Source organism: Chiloscyllium punctatum, chromosome 49 (assembly GCF_047496795.1).
Source record: "Chiloscyllium punctatum isolate Juve2018m chromosome 49, sChiPun1.3, whole genome shotgun sequence".
Lineage (NCBI taxonomy): Eukaryota > Metazoa > Chordata > Chondrichthyes > Orectolobiformes > Hemiscylliidae > Chiloscyllium > Chiloscyllium punctatum.
The window spans coordinates 44,276,691-44,291,416 of NC_092787.1; the positions used below are offsets into that span (position 1 = coordinate 44,276,691).

The 14,726-nt window shown below is 44.9% G+C and overlaps 1 protein-coding gene across 2 annotated transcripts in view; it reads right to left on the reverse strand.

The window, feature by feature from the left end:
• The window catches only part of slc31a1 (solute carrier family 31 member 1), a 77,495-nt gene extending 63,334 nt beyond the window's left edge, over positions 1–14,161 (reverse strand). Inside the window, exon 1 of one of the 2 annotated variants that reach the window (XM_072566359.1) lies at positions 14,054–14,161. The gene's annotated coding sequence lies outside the window, so the exon portion shown is untranslated. The remainder of the gene's footprint in view (positions 1–14,053) is intronic. The other variant, XM_072566361.1, reaches the window with a different exon arrangement.
• Positions 14,162–14,726: the final 565 nt, after the last annotated feature.

Below are 14,726 nucleotides of genomic sequence, written 5' to 3' on the forward strand. Positions count from 1 at the left end.
TCTCCATTTTAGCCCTCCTGTCCTTGCAACCTTCAGACCAATACAATTCAGAGTAAAAGCTCCGAAAAGCCTCATTAATCTTTTTAGCATTGTATGCAAGGACCCCGGCAATGTCTCTAATTGCAGTAATGGATTGGGGAGCATGCTTTTTCCTAACCAGGTACACTAAATACTTCCCTGGCCTATCCCCACATTCGAACAGCCTTTGTCTAGCAAAAGCAAGTTCTTTCTTTGCATTTTGTGTCAGTATTGAATTCAAGGCAGCCTGGAGAGCCGTGATCCGCTGTAGCTTAGTCACTGAAGGCCATGCAAAATGTGCTGCTGTGGTGGCTTTCAACTGTGTTTCAAGTAGATGCTGCTGTTCCCCTTCCTGTCGTTTCTGGCTAGCCGAATAGGAAATAGCAAAGGCCTTAGCAGTCTACCATAGCATAGATGGACTATTAAGCGTGCCTGAGTTGATAGTCAAGAATTCCTGAAACTCCTTCAAAACATATTCCACAAGTTTGGAATCCTTAAAAGGAGAAGAGGGTCCAAACATCAGTGTCGCACACCTAGCCCTTCACTCTTGGCCTTAACCTCCAAATACACTTCCACGTGATTAGAGATAGCTATATTCCCAATTTTACAACCCATAATCAAATCCAGAAGGGACGGGGGAGCCAGAAAGAGATCATGTGACATTTATGTGGGTTTGAAAAAAAGGTGAAGTCCCTGCCGGTAGGGTGAAGATACATCCAAATATCCACCAGCCCCAACTCCTTGCATTAGTCAGCCACCTGCTTGGCCTGCGAAGAAATAGTTGATGGCCCACAAGACATCTTGTCCACTGTCGGATGCAAAAGACAATTAAAATCCCCCTGTTATAATAATTTGCCGTGTTCCAAATGCACTCAACTTAGAGAAATTACTAATTAAAAACTTGAGGGGATGCGCCGGAGGACAGTAGACATTTAAAATGCCATATTCCTCCCCATGTATCAGGGCTTTAAGTATCACAAACTGTGCCTGCTCATCTTTCACCTGCTCTAATAATGTGAACGGAAGATTTTTCTGGATAAGTACCGCCACTCCCCTACTTTTAGTAGTAAAGGATGAAAAGAATACCCAGTCATAACCCCCCTGTTGTAATTTCAGGTGTTCCCCATCAACATGGGTTTCCTGCAACCAAGCGATAATCAACCCTTTCCCTCTTAAGGCTAGAAAGCACATTTTTTCCTTTTAACAGGCAAATGACTTCCCTTAAATGTTCCAGGTGCGCCATTTAATAAGACACTTAGCCATATCCCCTTTCAGAGACGCTTGAACCCCTCAGAGGAAGAACCCTGCTTACAAAGCACCAAGTAAATAAAGCCTCAGAGTCAAAGAACTATATATACAAAAACTACTCTATCATAACTATAAACAACTATTACTACCAAAAAACTACAAAAAAAACTATAAAACCTTGAATGGAAGACTCTTCCCCTGCCCATAGGAGGCACTCACCCTATCCATTCCCTCCTTCACAGCTCCTTCAAACCTGGACTGCGCCCCAGCCTTAGGCCAGATAAAAACCAAAGAGATGATCCTTAAATCATCAGAAAATAGACAAAGTCAGGATGAACGCTCCACCCATCCCTGGCTTCATGTCACACCTACTTGTGACTAAAAAAGAAACAACAAAAAAAAAGGGGAAAGACAACGAAGAACATTCATAAAATTTCCCATCAAAAAATCCAGTTATTGAAAAAAAAATAGGAACTTATTCCAAGGTCTTTACCCGCCCTTTCCAAAAAGGAAATGATGAGGAAGAAAGGAATAAAAAAAAGGAAAACATGGGGAAAGATAGAAAAGAGAACAAATATTAACTGTATTCTTCAGACCAATCTGTCTATTTTAAAAAGTGTCTGCAAAGTTTTAGCTTTATCCGCTGAGTCAAATGTATAAACTGAGCCCTCGTGGCTGAAATGGAGCATTGAGGGGCAGCTCATGGAGTACTGGACATCCAGTTCCTCAGCCTCTTTTTAACTTCATCGAAGGACTTCCTCTTTAGAATTACAGCTGCAGAGAAATTCTGGAAAAAACATGATTTTTGACCCCTTGTACAGCAATTCCTGCGGATCTTTTCCCAGGGATCTGGAAGCTTCTATGATATTCTGCTTGTCCTTACAAGAGTGGAAGTGCACTAGGACCGAGCGAGTGTGCTGCACTGGGCCTGACCTGTGCACTGTAACCCGATAAGCCCTTTCAATCTGCAGCCTGCTGGACTCCATGTGAAGGCCCAAAACCTTTGGCAACCAGCTTTCAAAGAAGCTGGCTGGCTACTTGCCCTCAGGAAGCCCGAGAATTCGGAGATTTCTCTGACCTCGATTTGAGGTCATCGATATGGTCTTGCAAGGTCCACATCTCTCGCTCCAGCACCTGGATCCAATTGGATGAGGACTCCATCGCAGCTTCTCTGAGGCCTTGGTTTGACTCTTCACCTCCTGCAGCCTCTCCCAGAGGCCCTGGATCTCCTGCTCCTGCAGCACGGATGCGATAGGTTGGACCTTGTCACGAATCTCCCCAATTGCAGCCCTAACTTTCAAGGCAAGTCTCTCCATCATCGCAGCCAATTCCTGAGTGTCTGTCAGGTCCTTTGAGGTGGGGGGGGAGGCGTTCAGGAGAGGATGCTCCCGCTGCAGTCTCTGGTGTGGTAGGGGAGTGTCCTCCCTGCTGCTGTTTGTTCACTTCTTTTCCCTTTGGCATCCTTCCCACCTCCAAATATTAACAAGTGTTCTGTAAGGTTTTAAACTAATAATTCCACGACATAAGTTGGCCAGGGATGGCAAAAAAAATACCAGTATGCCTCGGCTGTGCACAGCAGTTTGACAGAATCGCCGCCATCTTGCAGAGTTCTCTAATTTATTTTCATAGTTAATAGTCTCTGCTTTTAATATCCTTGTGAGCGGAGGGTTCCAGATCATTACCACTCTAAAAAGCTTTTCCATCACATCCTTCCCGCAACTTGCCCAAAATCTGCCTTAAACTTGTAACCATGTTCAACTAGCTAATGGGAATAATGATTTTTTGTTTACCTTAATCAAATCGGTCATACCCTTACCCACCCATGTCAAATCTTGCTTCTAACTTCTTTGCTCCAAAGGGGAAGTTCAGCTTCTCCATTACAGTCACAGAGTCCTACAGCAGGGAAACAGGCTCTTTGGCCCAAACTGGTCCATGCCAATCAAAATGTCCACCCACACTAACCCCATTTCCCTGCACTTGGCCGATATCCTTTGAATCCTTTCCTATCAATGTTTTTGCCCAAACGCCTTTTAAATGTTGTTAAATGTACCTGCTTCAACCACTTCCATTGGCAGTTCATTGCAAATGTGTAACACCCTCTGTAAAAATGGTTGCCCCTCAGGTTCCCTTTTATTCTTTCCCCTCTAACCTTAAAATGATGCCCTCTAGTCCTTGACTCCGCAAACTTGGAAAAAAAACTAAGTGCATTCACCCTGTCCATGCCTTGGTCATGGTCTTGTACACCTCTAAGCTGCCCTCCACCTCCACTCCACGCACCACACCCTCCTCCCCCACCCCCCCCACCGCCCCACCATCTCAGTCTCCTACACTCTAAAGAAAAACACCTAGCTTGTCCAACCTCTCCCTATTACTCAGGTAACATCCTTGTAAATTTCTTCTGTACTCTTTCCAGTTTAATAACATTCTTCCTACAACAAGGTGACCAAAACTGAACACAATACTCCAAGTGCAACCTCACCGACATCCTATACAACTGCAAAATACCTTAACTTCTGTAGTCAATGCCAAGTGATGAAGGCCAGTGCACCAAAAGCATTCTTCACTGCCCTGTAAACCCATGATTCCACTTTCAGAGAACTCCAAGATCCCTCTGTTCCACTACACTCCTTGAGGCCCTACCATTCACCATGAAACTCCTACCTTGATTTGACTTTTCAGAATGCAAGACCTCATACTTATCTACATTAAACTCCATTTACCATTTCTCGGTGGACTTGCTCAGCTGATCAAGGTCATGCTGCAATTTCTGATATCCTTCCTCACTATCCATGATATTGCCTATTTTAGCGTCATCACCAAACATTCTCCCTGTACATTCTCATCCAAATCATTGACGTAGATAACAAATAGTAGTGGGCTCAGCACCAACCTCTGAGGCATTCCAACTTAACCATTTTTTGGCTATAATTTCTAATCACTGGAACCATTATGATAAATCTCCTCAACACCCTCTTAAGGATCCTCACATTCTTCCTACAGTATGGTGATCACAACTGCAGGCAACGCTCCAATGTGGTCCAAAGCAATTTTGTAAAATTGAAGGGTCCCACCCAATATTTTACTCTGCTTTCCTGACTTCACAGATAGAGTCTTGTTTGTAGTGCCTACCCAATGCCATAGAAATGGAACTTAACTATTGGAATCCAAATAAACATTCCTCCAAGCACAACATACTACAGTAAATTCCTTCCTATAGTATGTCGTGATTAAGTCAATAGACTATACAGTCAATTCTATTGCCGTACATAGTACACACTTCTCAAATTACACATAGTTAAACAAAGACTAGTTTGGACTTACAATATAATGGAAAGTTCAAACAGAAACCCTGCAATTTTCACTGGAGCTGAAGCTTGCTGTGCATGAAAACGATTAAATCATGTTCATAACTACAGGTGCCAATTGGTTTGTTCTCCATGCACCTTAGCACGCTAAAATGCTCTTGTTGGCTAAAAAAAATTGAAACATCAGTTAAAAAAAACCCCCAAAGAACTGCAAGTGCTGGAAATAAGAAATGCTGACAGAAATTATTGGAAAAACTCAGAAGGTCTCTCTATATGTGGAAAGAAAGCAGAGTTAACATTGCGGATCCAGTGATCCTTCTTAAGAACTGATTATAGTTGGAAAAGGTTGGTATATAAGCTGATATGGAGTGAAGGGAGGGGGAGGACTAAACAATAGGTGAAGATGAAGCCCACAGAAAGAGAGAGGGGCAGAGAACTACAGTAGGCAGACAAAGGAATGGGTAAAGGTCAGCCTGGGAGAAGCAACAGCTGCTAATGGGGGTCATGAGTTGACTGTGGTAGCAGCCTGTCTGATGTCAAGGCCTGGTGAGTGAGGGTTGGGGTAAGGACATGGGAGAAGGTGCTCAGGTCTGAAAACTGTTGAATCTGATCTCAAGTCCTGATGGTTTCAGTGTTCCAAATAGAAAATCAGATGCTGTCCTTTCAACTTGCACAGCAGCAAGCCCTAGAAAAGAGATGCTGGCCAGGGAAGGGGAGACAAAACGCAGATTGGGTAACCACATGGTAGAACACCTACATTTTCATCACAAAAATGACCCTTAATTTTCGGGCACCTGTTACTTCAACACAACCTGGTCCCTGGCCAATATCTATCCCAGGCTTGCTGCAGAGCTCAAGCAAAGCTCAGCACAAGGCTGGGAGAATAGCATCTTATTTTTCTTTTGGGAACCCTCCATCCTTCTGGACTCAATATTGATTTCACCAATTTGAGCAGCTTCTCCCATGATTGTATCCCACCCCCAAATGCCAGGCCTTGTCATCACATGGGCTGCTACCACTAACAACTCAGTGACAGCCACTAATTGTCTCCATTAGCAGCTACTGACTCTCTCAGATTGATCTTTAACCATTCTTTGTCTGCCCAACTGTTGTTTCCTCTCTTTGGGCTTCATCGCCATCTACCATTTACTCCTCCCTCTCCCCTCATCCCATCTTCAGCATATACCTAGCTGCAATCAGTTCTGAAGAAGGGTCGTTGGATCCAAAATGCTAACTCTGCTTTCTCTCCACAAATGTTGCCAGGCCTGCTGAGATTTTCCAACAATTTTAGTTTGTGTGCATATTAATGGCGTCAGTTATGGTTCAGTGTATTTTGTTGGCAGACAAGTCTATTGTGCAAAGTACTTATTAAACATAATTTGTATACAGCAGTATCACAGAGACCTACTACTTATGCTGTATCTCAGGAGACCATAGCACAACATTGAACAGGTTGTTGCTCTCTGGAGGTTGTATACAATTCAGGACTCTGCTTGCCATGAATTGCATTGCATCAACTAAATTCACCGAAAACACAACCAACCCAACCTTAAACTTGCTCTTTAAACACAAGAATATATACAAAATATAGGTGATCTATTCTCAAACAGACTTGTCCCAGGTGAATATTTTTGCCGTCAAATATTTTAAACTAACACTTTTAGAACAGGGCATTGAGATTCTTTAAAAAGTAAGCTATCCCTACAGGGAAGGAAGTCAGTGGTTCAAATGCACATGGTCCAAGAAAGACAAACCTCTGAGTTGTTTTTAAGTTGAACTTAGTCTGGGACGAGACAGTATCACACTGTGGTTTTATTCCAGATTCTGGAATCAGGCTAAATTAGGAACAGTGTTTAACCTTGTGAACAACGATTCAATTCTTCATTCCTGCTGGTTGACTGGTCAGTTCACTATGATTCAGGTTGGCCCAGTGCTATGATTTGATACAACTTTCACATTCAACGATCTCACCAATTAATGCAGATCTACCAGCTGCAGAGTTAACATTCAATAAAAGCATAAGATTTAACTGAAAGAATCAAGTGAAAATGCAGCTCCATCAGCCAGCTATTGCAAGGAATTTTAGCAAGTTAAATAGACACCATTTCAAAATAGCCAAGTCTACCCGCGGCTAGAACTTAGACAAGTACAGATCCATGCAGATTTTGCGACAAACTTCAATTTGTCTGGACTACCACATAACTCAGCAGTTGAAGCCTAAGTCGAATGACTGTATCCTTGCAAACGATCTGCACAAGAGCCTTGTATTGCACATTACGTAAAAAAAAAATCCACAATGTTCCAAGTAATTCAGCCAGTGTGCAATAAAATTTCAAACAGGAAAGAGCCTGCAATGTTTCACCCTTGATCTGCACTAAGTAATCTCAATAGAGGAAGCATTTTGGGGTGCCACAATTGGCCTCAGCCATTTTGGCCAAGCAGAAGACAAACAGCAGAGATTTTTGTTCCTCATTTGATATTATCTTGTGACTCCACAATCCCATATTGCAACCAGTAAGATGAAGCTAATGGACTTGGTTGGATGGTCTCCAACTCCTCAAAAAAATGGTGGCCCATCTTATTTTCTAGACAAGTACACATGGAAAATGCCCACTTGAGGTTTCATGGAAAAAGATTACCCCACTCAGAACCTCTCCCAAAACAACACTGCTTTACCAATGTGATATTTGCAGTTTCAGTGTTATGGCTGAAAACAGTGGCAGCTAATCTTCAGAAAGCCAGTGTTCTGTGCCCTAGGATATATACCCCAACTCAGGTCAAAGACAAAATGCAAAACCACTGCACCATGTAACCCGACAGCCATAAAATTTATCAAGTGAAAATAGTCAGTAGCTCTTTAAAGCAACTTTCAGCAAAAGTAACTAAGATCTAGATGCTACTTCTCCAGAGGACTAGGTTTATGGGCACTGGGCATAAACTGGCTTCACAGTAAACATTCCACACATGGACAATAGATATATGCACAAATATCACCATTTGAAAAACAGCCTAAGATGCAAACCAAATCAGCACGTTGTTCCATATCAGTCTTATGAAACACAACCTCATCCACAGTGGTTCCAAATGTTTTAGAAGATCATAAGAATAACTGTAGGCCATCGAGCCCTTCAAGCATGCTCAACCTTTCAAGAGATTATGGCTAATCTAACATTCCTCACAAAGTCATCAACCTGCCCTTTCGTCGTAACCCTTAATTCGCCTACTGATTAAGAATCTGTCTCAGCTTTTAATATGCAGAGGAATCTCGATTATCCGAAAGACACGGACAGGTATATTTTGCTTGGTTCATCAAATTCTGAATAATCGAATGCTGGATAACAGTTAGCTATGCATCGGGATGATGCAATGTTGTTCAGATAATCCAAAATTCGATTAATCGAATGCCAGATAACGAAGGTTCCTCTGCACATTAGGTCCCTGCCCTCACAGCTCTTTATGCCAGGGAATTCCAAAGACATTCAACCTTTTAAGAGCATGGAGAAAGTGAGGATTGCAGATATGATATTTGCAGTTTCAGCTTTACGGCTGAAAACAAATTTGCATCAAATCTCCAGAAAGCCAACTCGACTATACCAGCACCATTCCCCAGCTTGTCCTCCATTACATCGATGACTGTATCGGTGCCACCTCGTACTCCCACAGGGTGGTTGAGCAGTTCATCAACTTCACGAACACCTTCCATCCAGACCTCAAGTTCACCTGGACTATCTCAGACACCTCCCTATTCTTCCTGGACCTTCCCATTTCCAGGGTCCAACTCAACACTGACATTTACTCAAAGCCACAGACTTCCACAGCTACCTGGGCTACACCTCCTTCCACCCTGCCTCTTGTACAAATGCTATCCTGCATTCCCAATTCCTCCACCTCATCTCTCCCAGATGGACCAATTCCAGATGGCCTCTTTCTTCAAAGACCACAATTTCCCCTCCCATGTGGTCAACGATGCTCTCCAGCACATCTCCTCCACTTCCCACATCTCCACCCTTGAACCCCACACCTCTGACTGCAACAAGGATAGAATCCCCTAGGCCTCACCTTTCACCCCTCCAACCTCCGGACACATTGCATTATTCAAAGTTTGGGAGAAGATTTGTAGCTCGGGTGCTCATTGTTGCGGTTCTGTTCGCCGAGCTGGGAATTTGTGTTGCAAACGTTTCGTCCCCTGTCTAGGGGACATCCTCAGTGCTTGGGAGCCTCCTGTGAAGTGCTTCTGTGATGTTTCCTCCGGCATTTATAGTGGCCTGTCTCTGGCGCTTCCGGTTGTCAGTTCGAGCTGTCCGCTGTAGTGGCCGGTATATTGGGTCCAGGTCAATGTGTTTGTTGATAGAGGCATGGCACTCATCCACAGACTCTAGGAATTCCCTGTCTGCTCTCTGTTTGGCTTGCCCCATAATAGTAGTGTTGTCCCACTCGAATTCACGTTGCTTGTCATCTGTGTGTGTGTGGCTACTAAGGATAGCTGGTCGTGTCGTTTTGTGGCTAGTTGGTGTTCATGGATACGGATCGTTAGCTGTCTTCCTGTTTGTCCTATATAGTCTTACATGAGCAACACCAAACAGGAAGACAGCTAACGATCCGTATCCATGAACACCAACTAGCCACAAAACGACACGACCAGCTATCCTTAGTAGCCACACACACAGATGACAAGCAACGTGAATTTGACTGGGACAACACTACCATTATAGGGCAAGCCAAACAGAGAACAGCCAGGGAATTCCAAGAGGCATGGCACTCATCCACAGATTCTATCAACAAACACATCGACCTGGACCCAATATACCGGCCACTACAGCGGACAGCTGGAACTGACAACCGGAAACGGCAGAGACAGGCCACTATAAATGCTGGAGGAAACAGCACAGAAGCACTTCACAGGACGCTCCCAAGCACTGAGGATATCACCTAGACAAGGGACGAAACGTTTGCAAGACAAATTCCCAGCTCGGCGAACAGAACCACAACAACATTGCATTATCCTCCACCTACAAAGAGACGCCACCAGGGATGCATTTCCCTCCCCACCCCATCTGCATTCCGGACAGACCATTCCCCCATGATTCCCTCATTAGGTCCAAACACCCCACTAACCCACCCTCCACTCCCAGCACCTTCCCCTGCCACTGCAAGAAGTGAAACCTGCACCCACATCTCCCCCCTCACCTCTGTCTAAGGCCCCAAAGGATCCTTCCACATCTGACAGATTTATCTATATTGCCACACACCATCTACTGTAGCCCTCACTCTTGATGTGGTCTCCTCTTTATCAGAAAGGCAGGATGTCAAATTGCATAACATTTCAGAGAACATCTCTGGAACATATTAAGCAATCTCACTACCCTGTGGCCAAACACCAACTCCCCCCTCCCACTCTGGCAAGGACATGTGAGCCCTGGGCCTCCTCCACCGCCAAACTCCAGTCACCGATGCTTGTAGGAAGAATGTCTCATCTTATGACTTAGGACCCTCCAACCACACGGAATCAATGTGGATTTCACCAGTTTACTCATTTCCCCTCCCCCCGCCTTATCCCAGATCCAAATGTCAAACTCGGCACCACCCTCTTGAACTGTTCTACCTGTACATCTTCCTTCCCATCTATCTGTTCCACCCTCCTCTCCAACCTATCACCTTCACACCCACCTTCATCTACCTATATTCCCACCTATTTTCTGCCTAGCCCCCACATCCCTTTTCCCATTTATCTCTCAGCCCCCTTGAGCCATCCCCTCATTCCTGAACAGCTCACGCTCAAAACGTCAACTTGCCTGCTCCTCAGATGCTGTCTTTAGGAGAATGTACAAGGACAAAGCAACAGAAAACAAGGCTCCTTAAACAAGTACTGCAGCCTCACTGCGCCAGGAACCTAGGTTTGATTCCAGCCTCAGGCGATTGTGTGGAGTTGCACATTCTCCCATGTCTGCGTGGGTTTCCTCTCACAATCCAAAGATGTGCAGGTTAGGTGAATTGGCCATGCTAAATTCCCCATAGTGTTCAGGGATGTGTAGGTGGGGTACATTAGTCAGGGGTAAATATAGGGTAGGGGGAATGGGTCTGGTTGGGTTACTATTTGGAGGGTCGGTGTGGACTTATTGGGTGAAGGGATTCTATGAATCAACAAACAACGGTCTGTGTGCACTCAGAAAATTAAGCAACTGTCTGCAAATGCGGCAAAATATAATAGCCAACAGTTATCAGTGAAGATGAAGCATCAGTTTAGTGCAATCCTATATAGCTCTTTTTCCCATATTCTAAAAAAGGGACTAAATATCAATACTCACTGGACCACCAGATTTCACTTCTATTTAATTGTCCAGAAGTTAACCTCTTTGAAGTGATTCACTTTACCTTCAGAGTTATCATCTTTCTTCCCAAAAGGGTGACTAGCTTAGACCGTCATATAATTTTTGATCACATGCCATGGATGTGGGTATGTTTGCTAAGCTAGGAGGTTGATTTGCAGACTTTTCGCCCTGTCTTGGTGTCATCTCAGTCTTTAGAGCTTCCTGTGAAGCGCTGCTGTACTGTATCCTCTGGAATTTATTTGGTTCCGTTCCTGGTGGTTCGATGTACTGTCTGGTATATTAGGTCTAGGTCTACGTATTTGCTTGATTAAGGAGTCTGTGGATGAATGCCATACTTCTAGAAATTCTCTGGATGCCCTCTGCTAAGCTTGTCCAATAATCGTTATGATGTTTGTCCTTGGGTCCACCCAAGATCCATGTGCAGGACTAACAACGCACAAGATTCCATGCAAAGACTGCACAAAACACCAAATAGGACAAACAGGCAGACCACTAGCAATCCACAGCCACAAACACTAACTAGTCACTAAACGCCATGACTAGCTGTCCCCAGCAGTCATATGCACAGATGACAAGGACCACAAATTCAACTGGGACAACATAACAATCAGAGGACAAACTAAACAGGAGGACAGCCAGAGAATTTCTAGAAACATGGCACTCATCCACAGCTTCCATCAACAAACACAGACCTAGATCCAATATACCTGCTACAACAATGAACTACTGGAACGGGACCAAATAAATTCCAGAAAACACAGCATAGCAAAGTTGCACAGGAGGCTCTAAAGCAATTAAGATGTTACCTGGACAGGGGACAAAAACATCTGCAAATCAAGTTCCCAGGTCAGTAAACATACCCACAACCTTGGCAACAAAGCTACAAAATTTTGTGCATACCTTTTGATCACATACCCACAACCTTGGCAACAAAGCTACAAAGTTTTGTGCATACCTTTTGATCACATTTCCACCATCTGCAGCTGGAATCAATTACTGAGACAAAATGTTCAAACATTCTTACAGATAATAAACCTCCAATCAGTACATATTGCACCAAATAGTGTAATCCAGGATCCCAGGTTCGATTTTGGCCTCGGGCGACGGTCTGTGTGGAGTTTGCACACTCTCCCCGTATCTGCGTGGGTTTCCTCCCGGTGCTCCGGTTTCCTCCCACAGTCCAAAGATGTGCAGGTCAGGTGAATTGGCCATGCTAAATTGCCCATAGTGTTAGGTGCATTAGTCGGAGGGAGATGGTCTGGGTGGGTTACTCTTCAGAGGGTCGGTGTGGACTTGTTGGGCCGAAGGGCCTGTTTCCACACTGTAGGGAAAACTAATCTAAACTAAACTAAACTCATCCAGTGTAATCCAGGAATAAACAAATTCTGACTGGGAAAATACTATGTATAGCACGGATGCTCATCAGTAGTGCAGCAAACAGATACTTGAATGTTAGCAGCTATTGGACCAGAAAGCAAATTTCAAAATTAAGCATTTAATGTTACTATTGAACTTACAGGAGATTCTGCAAACCCAAATCTGTCACACTGCAGTATAATACCTTCTCTATAATTGGCTTTATTCTGTTTTGTTAGATTTCACACTCCTCACAAGATCATATCATCCAGTTGCAACGTCAAGGTACAAAAATGTTTGTGGGATATCTGCTGTAAGCTTATTGAGACAAACAACTAGTTACCAGGAGATCTGTATTTTACATACTGCATCATGGAAACACATGCTGTGTAGACGTATGCTACACTGACCATAAAATACAGGAGCAGAGTTAAGCAATTCAGCCCATCAAGTCTTCGCCACTGGTCAATCGTGGCAGAGACGTTTGTCAACCCCATTCTCTGAATTCTCGCAACAACCCTTGATCTTACTAATCAAGAACTTCTGTCTTAAGTTTTTTTTCTCTGGCCTTAGTCTTACTCTCAAATGACTTGACCTCCACAGCCTTCAACAGATTCACCACCATCTGAAATATGGATTAAAATTACCCCTCCGAGTATATTTAGAAGGATTTGGAGAATTGAACAGCCTTGAAACAGTTGGGAGCACTCTCACCTCTTCATCAAAATTGCTAGTTCAAGAACCACTCCAGAGACTCGTACATAAAGTTCGGGCCAAAACTTTGGCACAATAATGTCATCTTCAGATGAAGTTAAAAAATCATACAGCACCAGATTATAGTCCAACAGATCTAAATGGAAGCACTAGCTTTTGGAGTGCTGCTCCTTCGTCAGGTGGTTCCTGATGAAGGAGCAACGCTCTGAAAGCTTGTGCTTCCAAGTAAACCTGTTGGACTATAACCTGGTGTTGAGATTTTTAACTTTGTACACCCCAGTCCAACGCCGGCATCTCCAAACCTTCACATGAGATGTTAAGCACTGTACTCAGAAAAATGCAAAAGATCCCCTGGTCGGCCAGTCAGCATTCACCACTCAACCAACAGTTAACCTGACCATTTGACTGAATCTCACTGCAGTTTCAGAGAACTTGATGCACGTACAATGGTTTTTACATATTCTGCATTAAAAAGTGACTACAACTCAAAAAGTATAACCGTGACTACAAAGAGATTTTGCACTTGCCGAGTCCCTGAAAGGCCCCGTACATACACAAGCTCTCAGGACACTTCTGCCGAAGCGATGAATGTTGACAGGACGAAGACTCAGATGTACAGCACGGAAACAGACCCTTCGGTGCAACTCGTCCATGCCGACCAAATATCCTAATCTTAGCCCCATTTGTCCTGCTCTGATGCAGCACCTTGCATTTAACTAAATTAAACTCTCTAAACTAAAAGGTAGATGTTATGCCAATATGTTGCAGCCACCTAGAAAACAGTATGGAATAATCAGCGACTTTAAACCGGTGTCTGTGAGGCGGTAGGGTACAAATACCCTCACGTTGGCCGCATTTGCAAAAGGCAGCCCAAGGGCACTTCATTCAGAAGGCGGCCCAGTTTAAAGTTTCCGAACCGACTGATCCACACACCGTGCCCCCCCGGGTCAGTGAGCACAGCCCAGCGAGTGCATCCCAGGGTCACCTCGGGACGGGACAAGCTGAGGCCGCTCCAAAACCCTACGGGGTTACCCAGCCACGACCTCTCCGCCCAGCCCGCTGCGTTCCCCACCTCCCCCTTACCCCGTTTTGAGCTCCTGTCAGGCTGGCGCTGCCTCTCACACCGCCCGCTCCACGTCGCCCAGCCGCCAGCAGAGCACTCCGCAAAACCAGCACGCGCACGCACGTCGTCGCGGGGCGGACCGGCGCGCTGACGTCAATGACTTCGTCAAACGCACGGGCACGTGCACCAACCGTCAACATGCCTCACCGCTGGTGTGACGTCACTGCAACTGCCTCTGGAACTTCTCATCATGGAGACATCTCCCAGAGTGACTGACTCTGTGTACAGAGGATGGAGACATCTCCCAGAGTGACTGACTCTGTACAGAGGGTGGAGACATCTCCCAGAGTGACCGACTCTATACAGAGGATGGAGGCTTCGACCAGAGTGACCGACTCTATACAGAGGATGGAGGCTTCGACCAGAGTGACTGACTCTGTACAGAGGGTGGAGACATCTCCCAGAGTGACCGACTCTGTACAGAGGATGGAGGCTTCGACCAGAGTGACCGACTCTGTACAGAGGATGGAGGCTTCGACCAGAGTGACCGACTCTGTGTACAGAGGATGGAGACATCGACCAGAGTGACCGACTCTGTGTACAGAGGATGGAGACATCGACCAGAGTGACCGACTCTGTACGAGGATGGAGGCTTCGACCAGAGTGACCGACTCGGTGTACAGAGGATGGAGG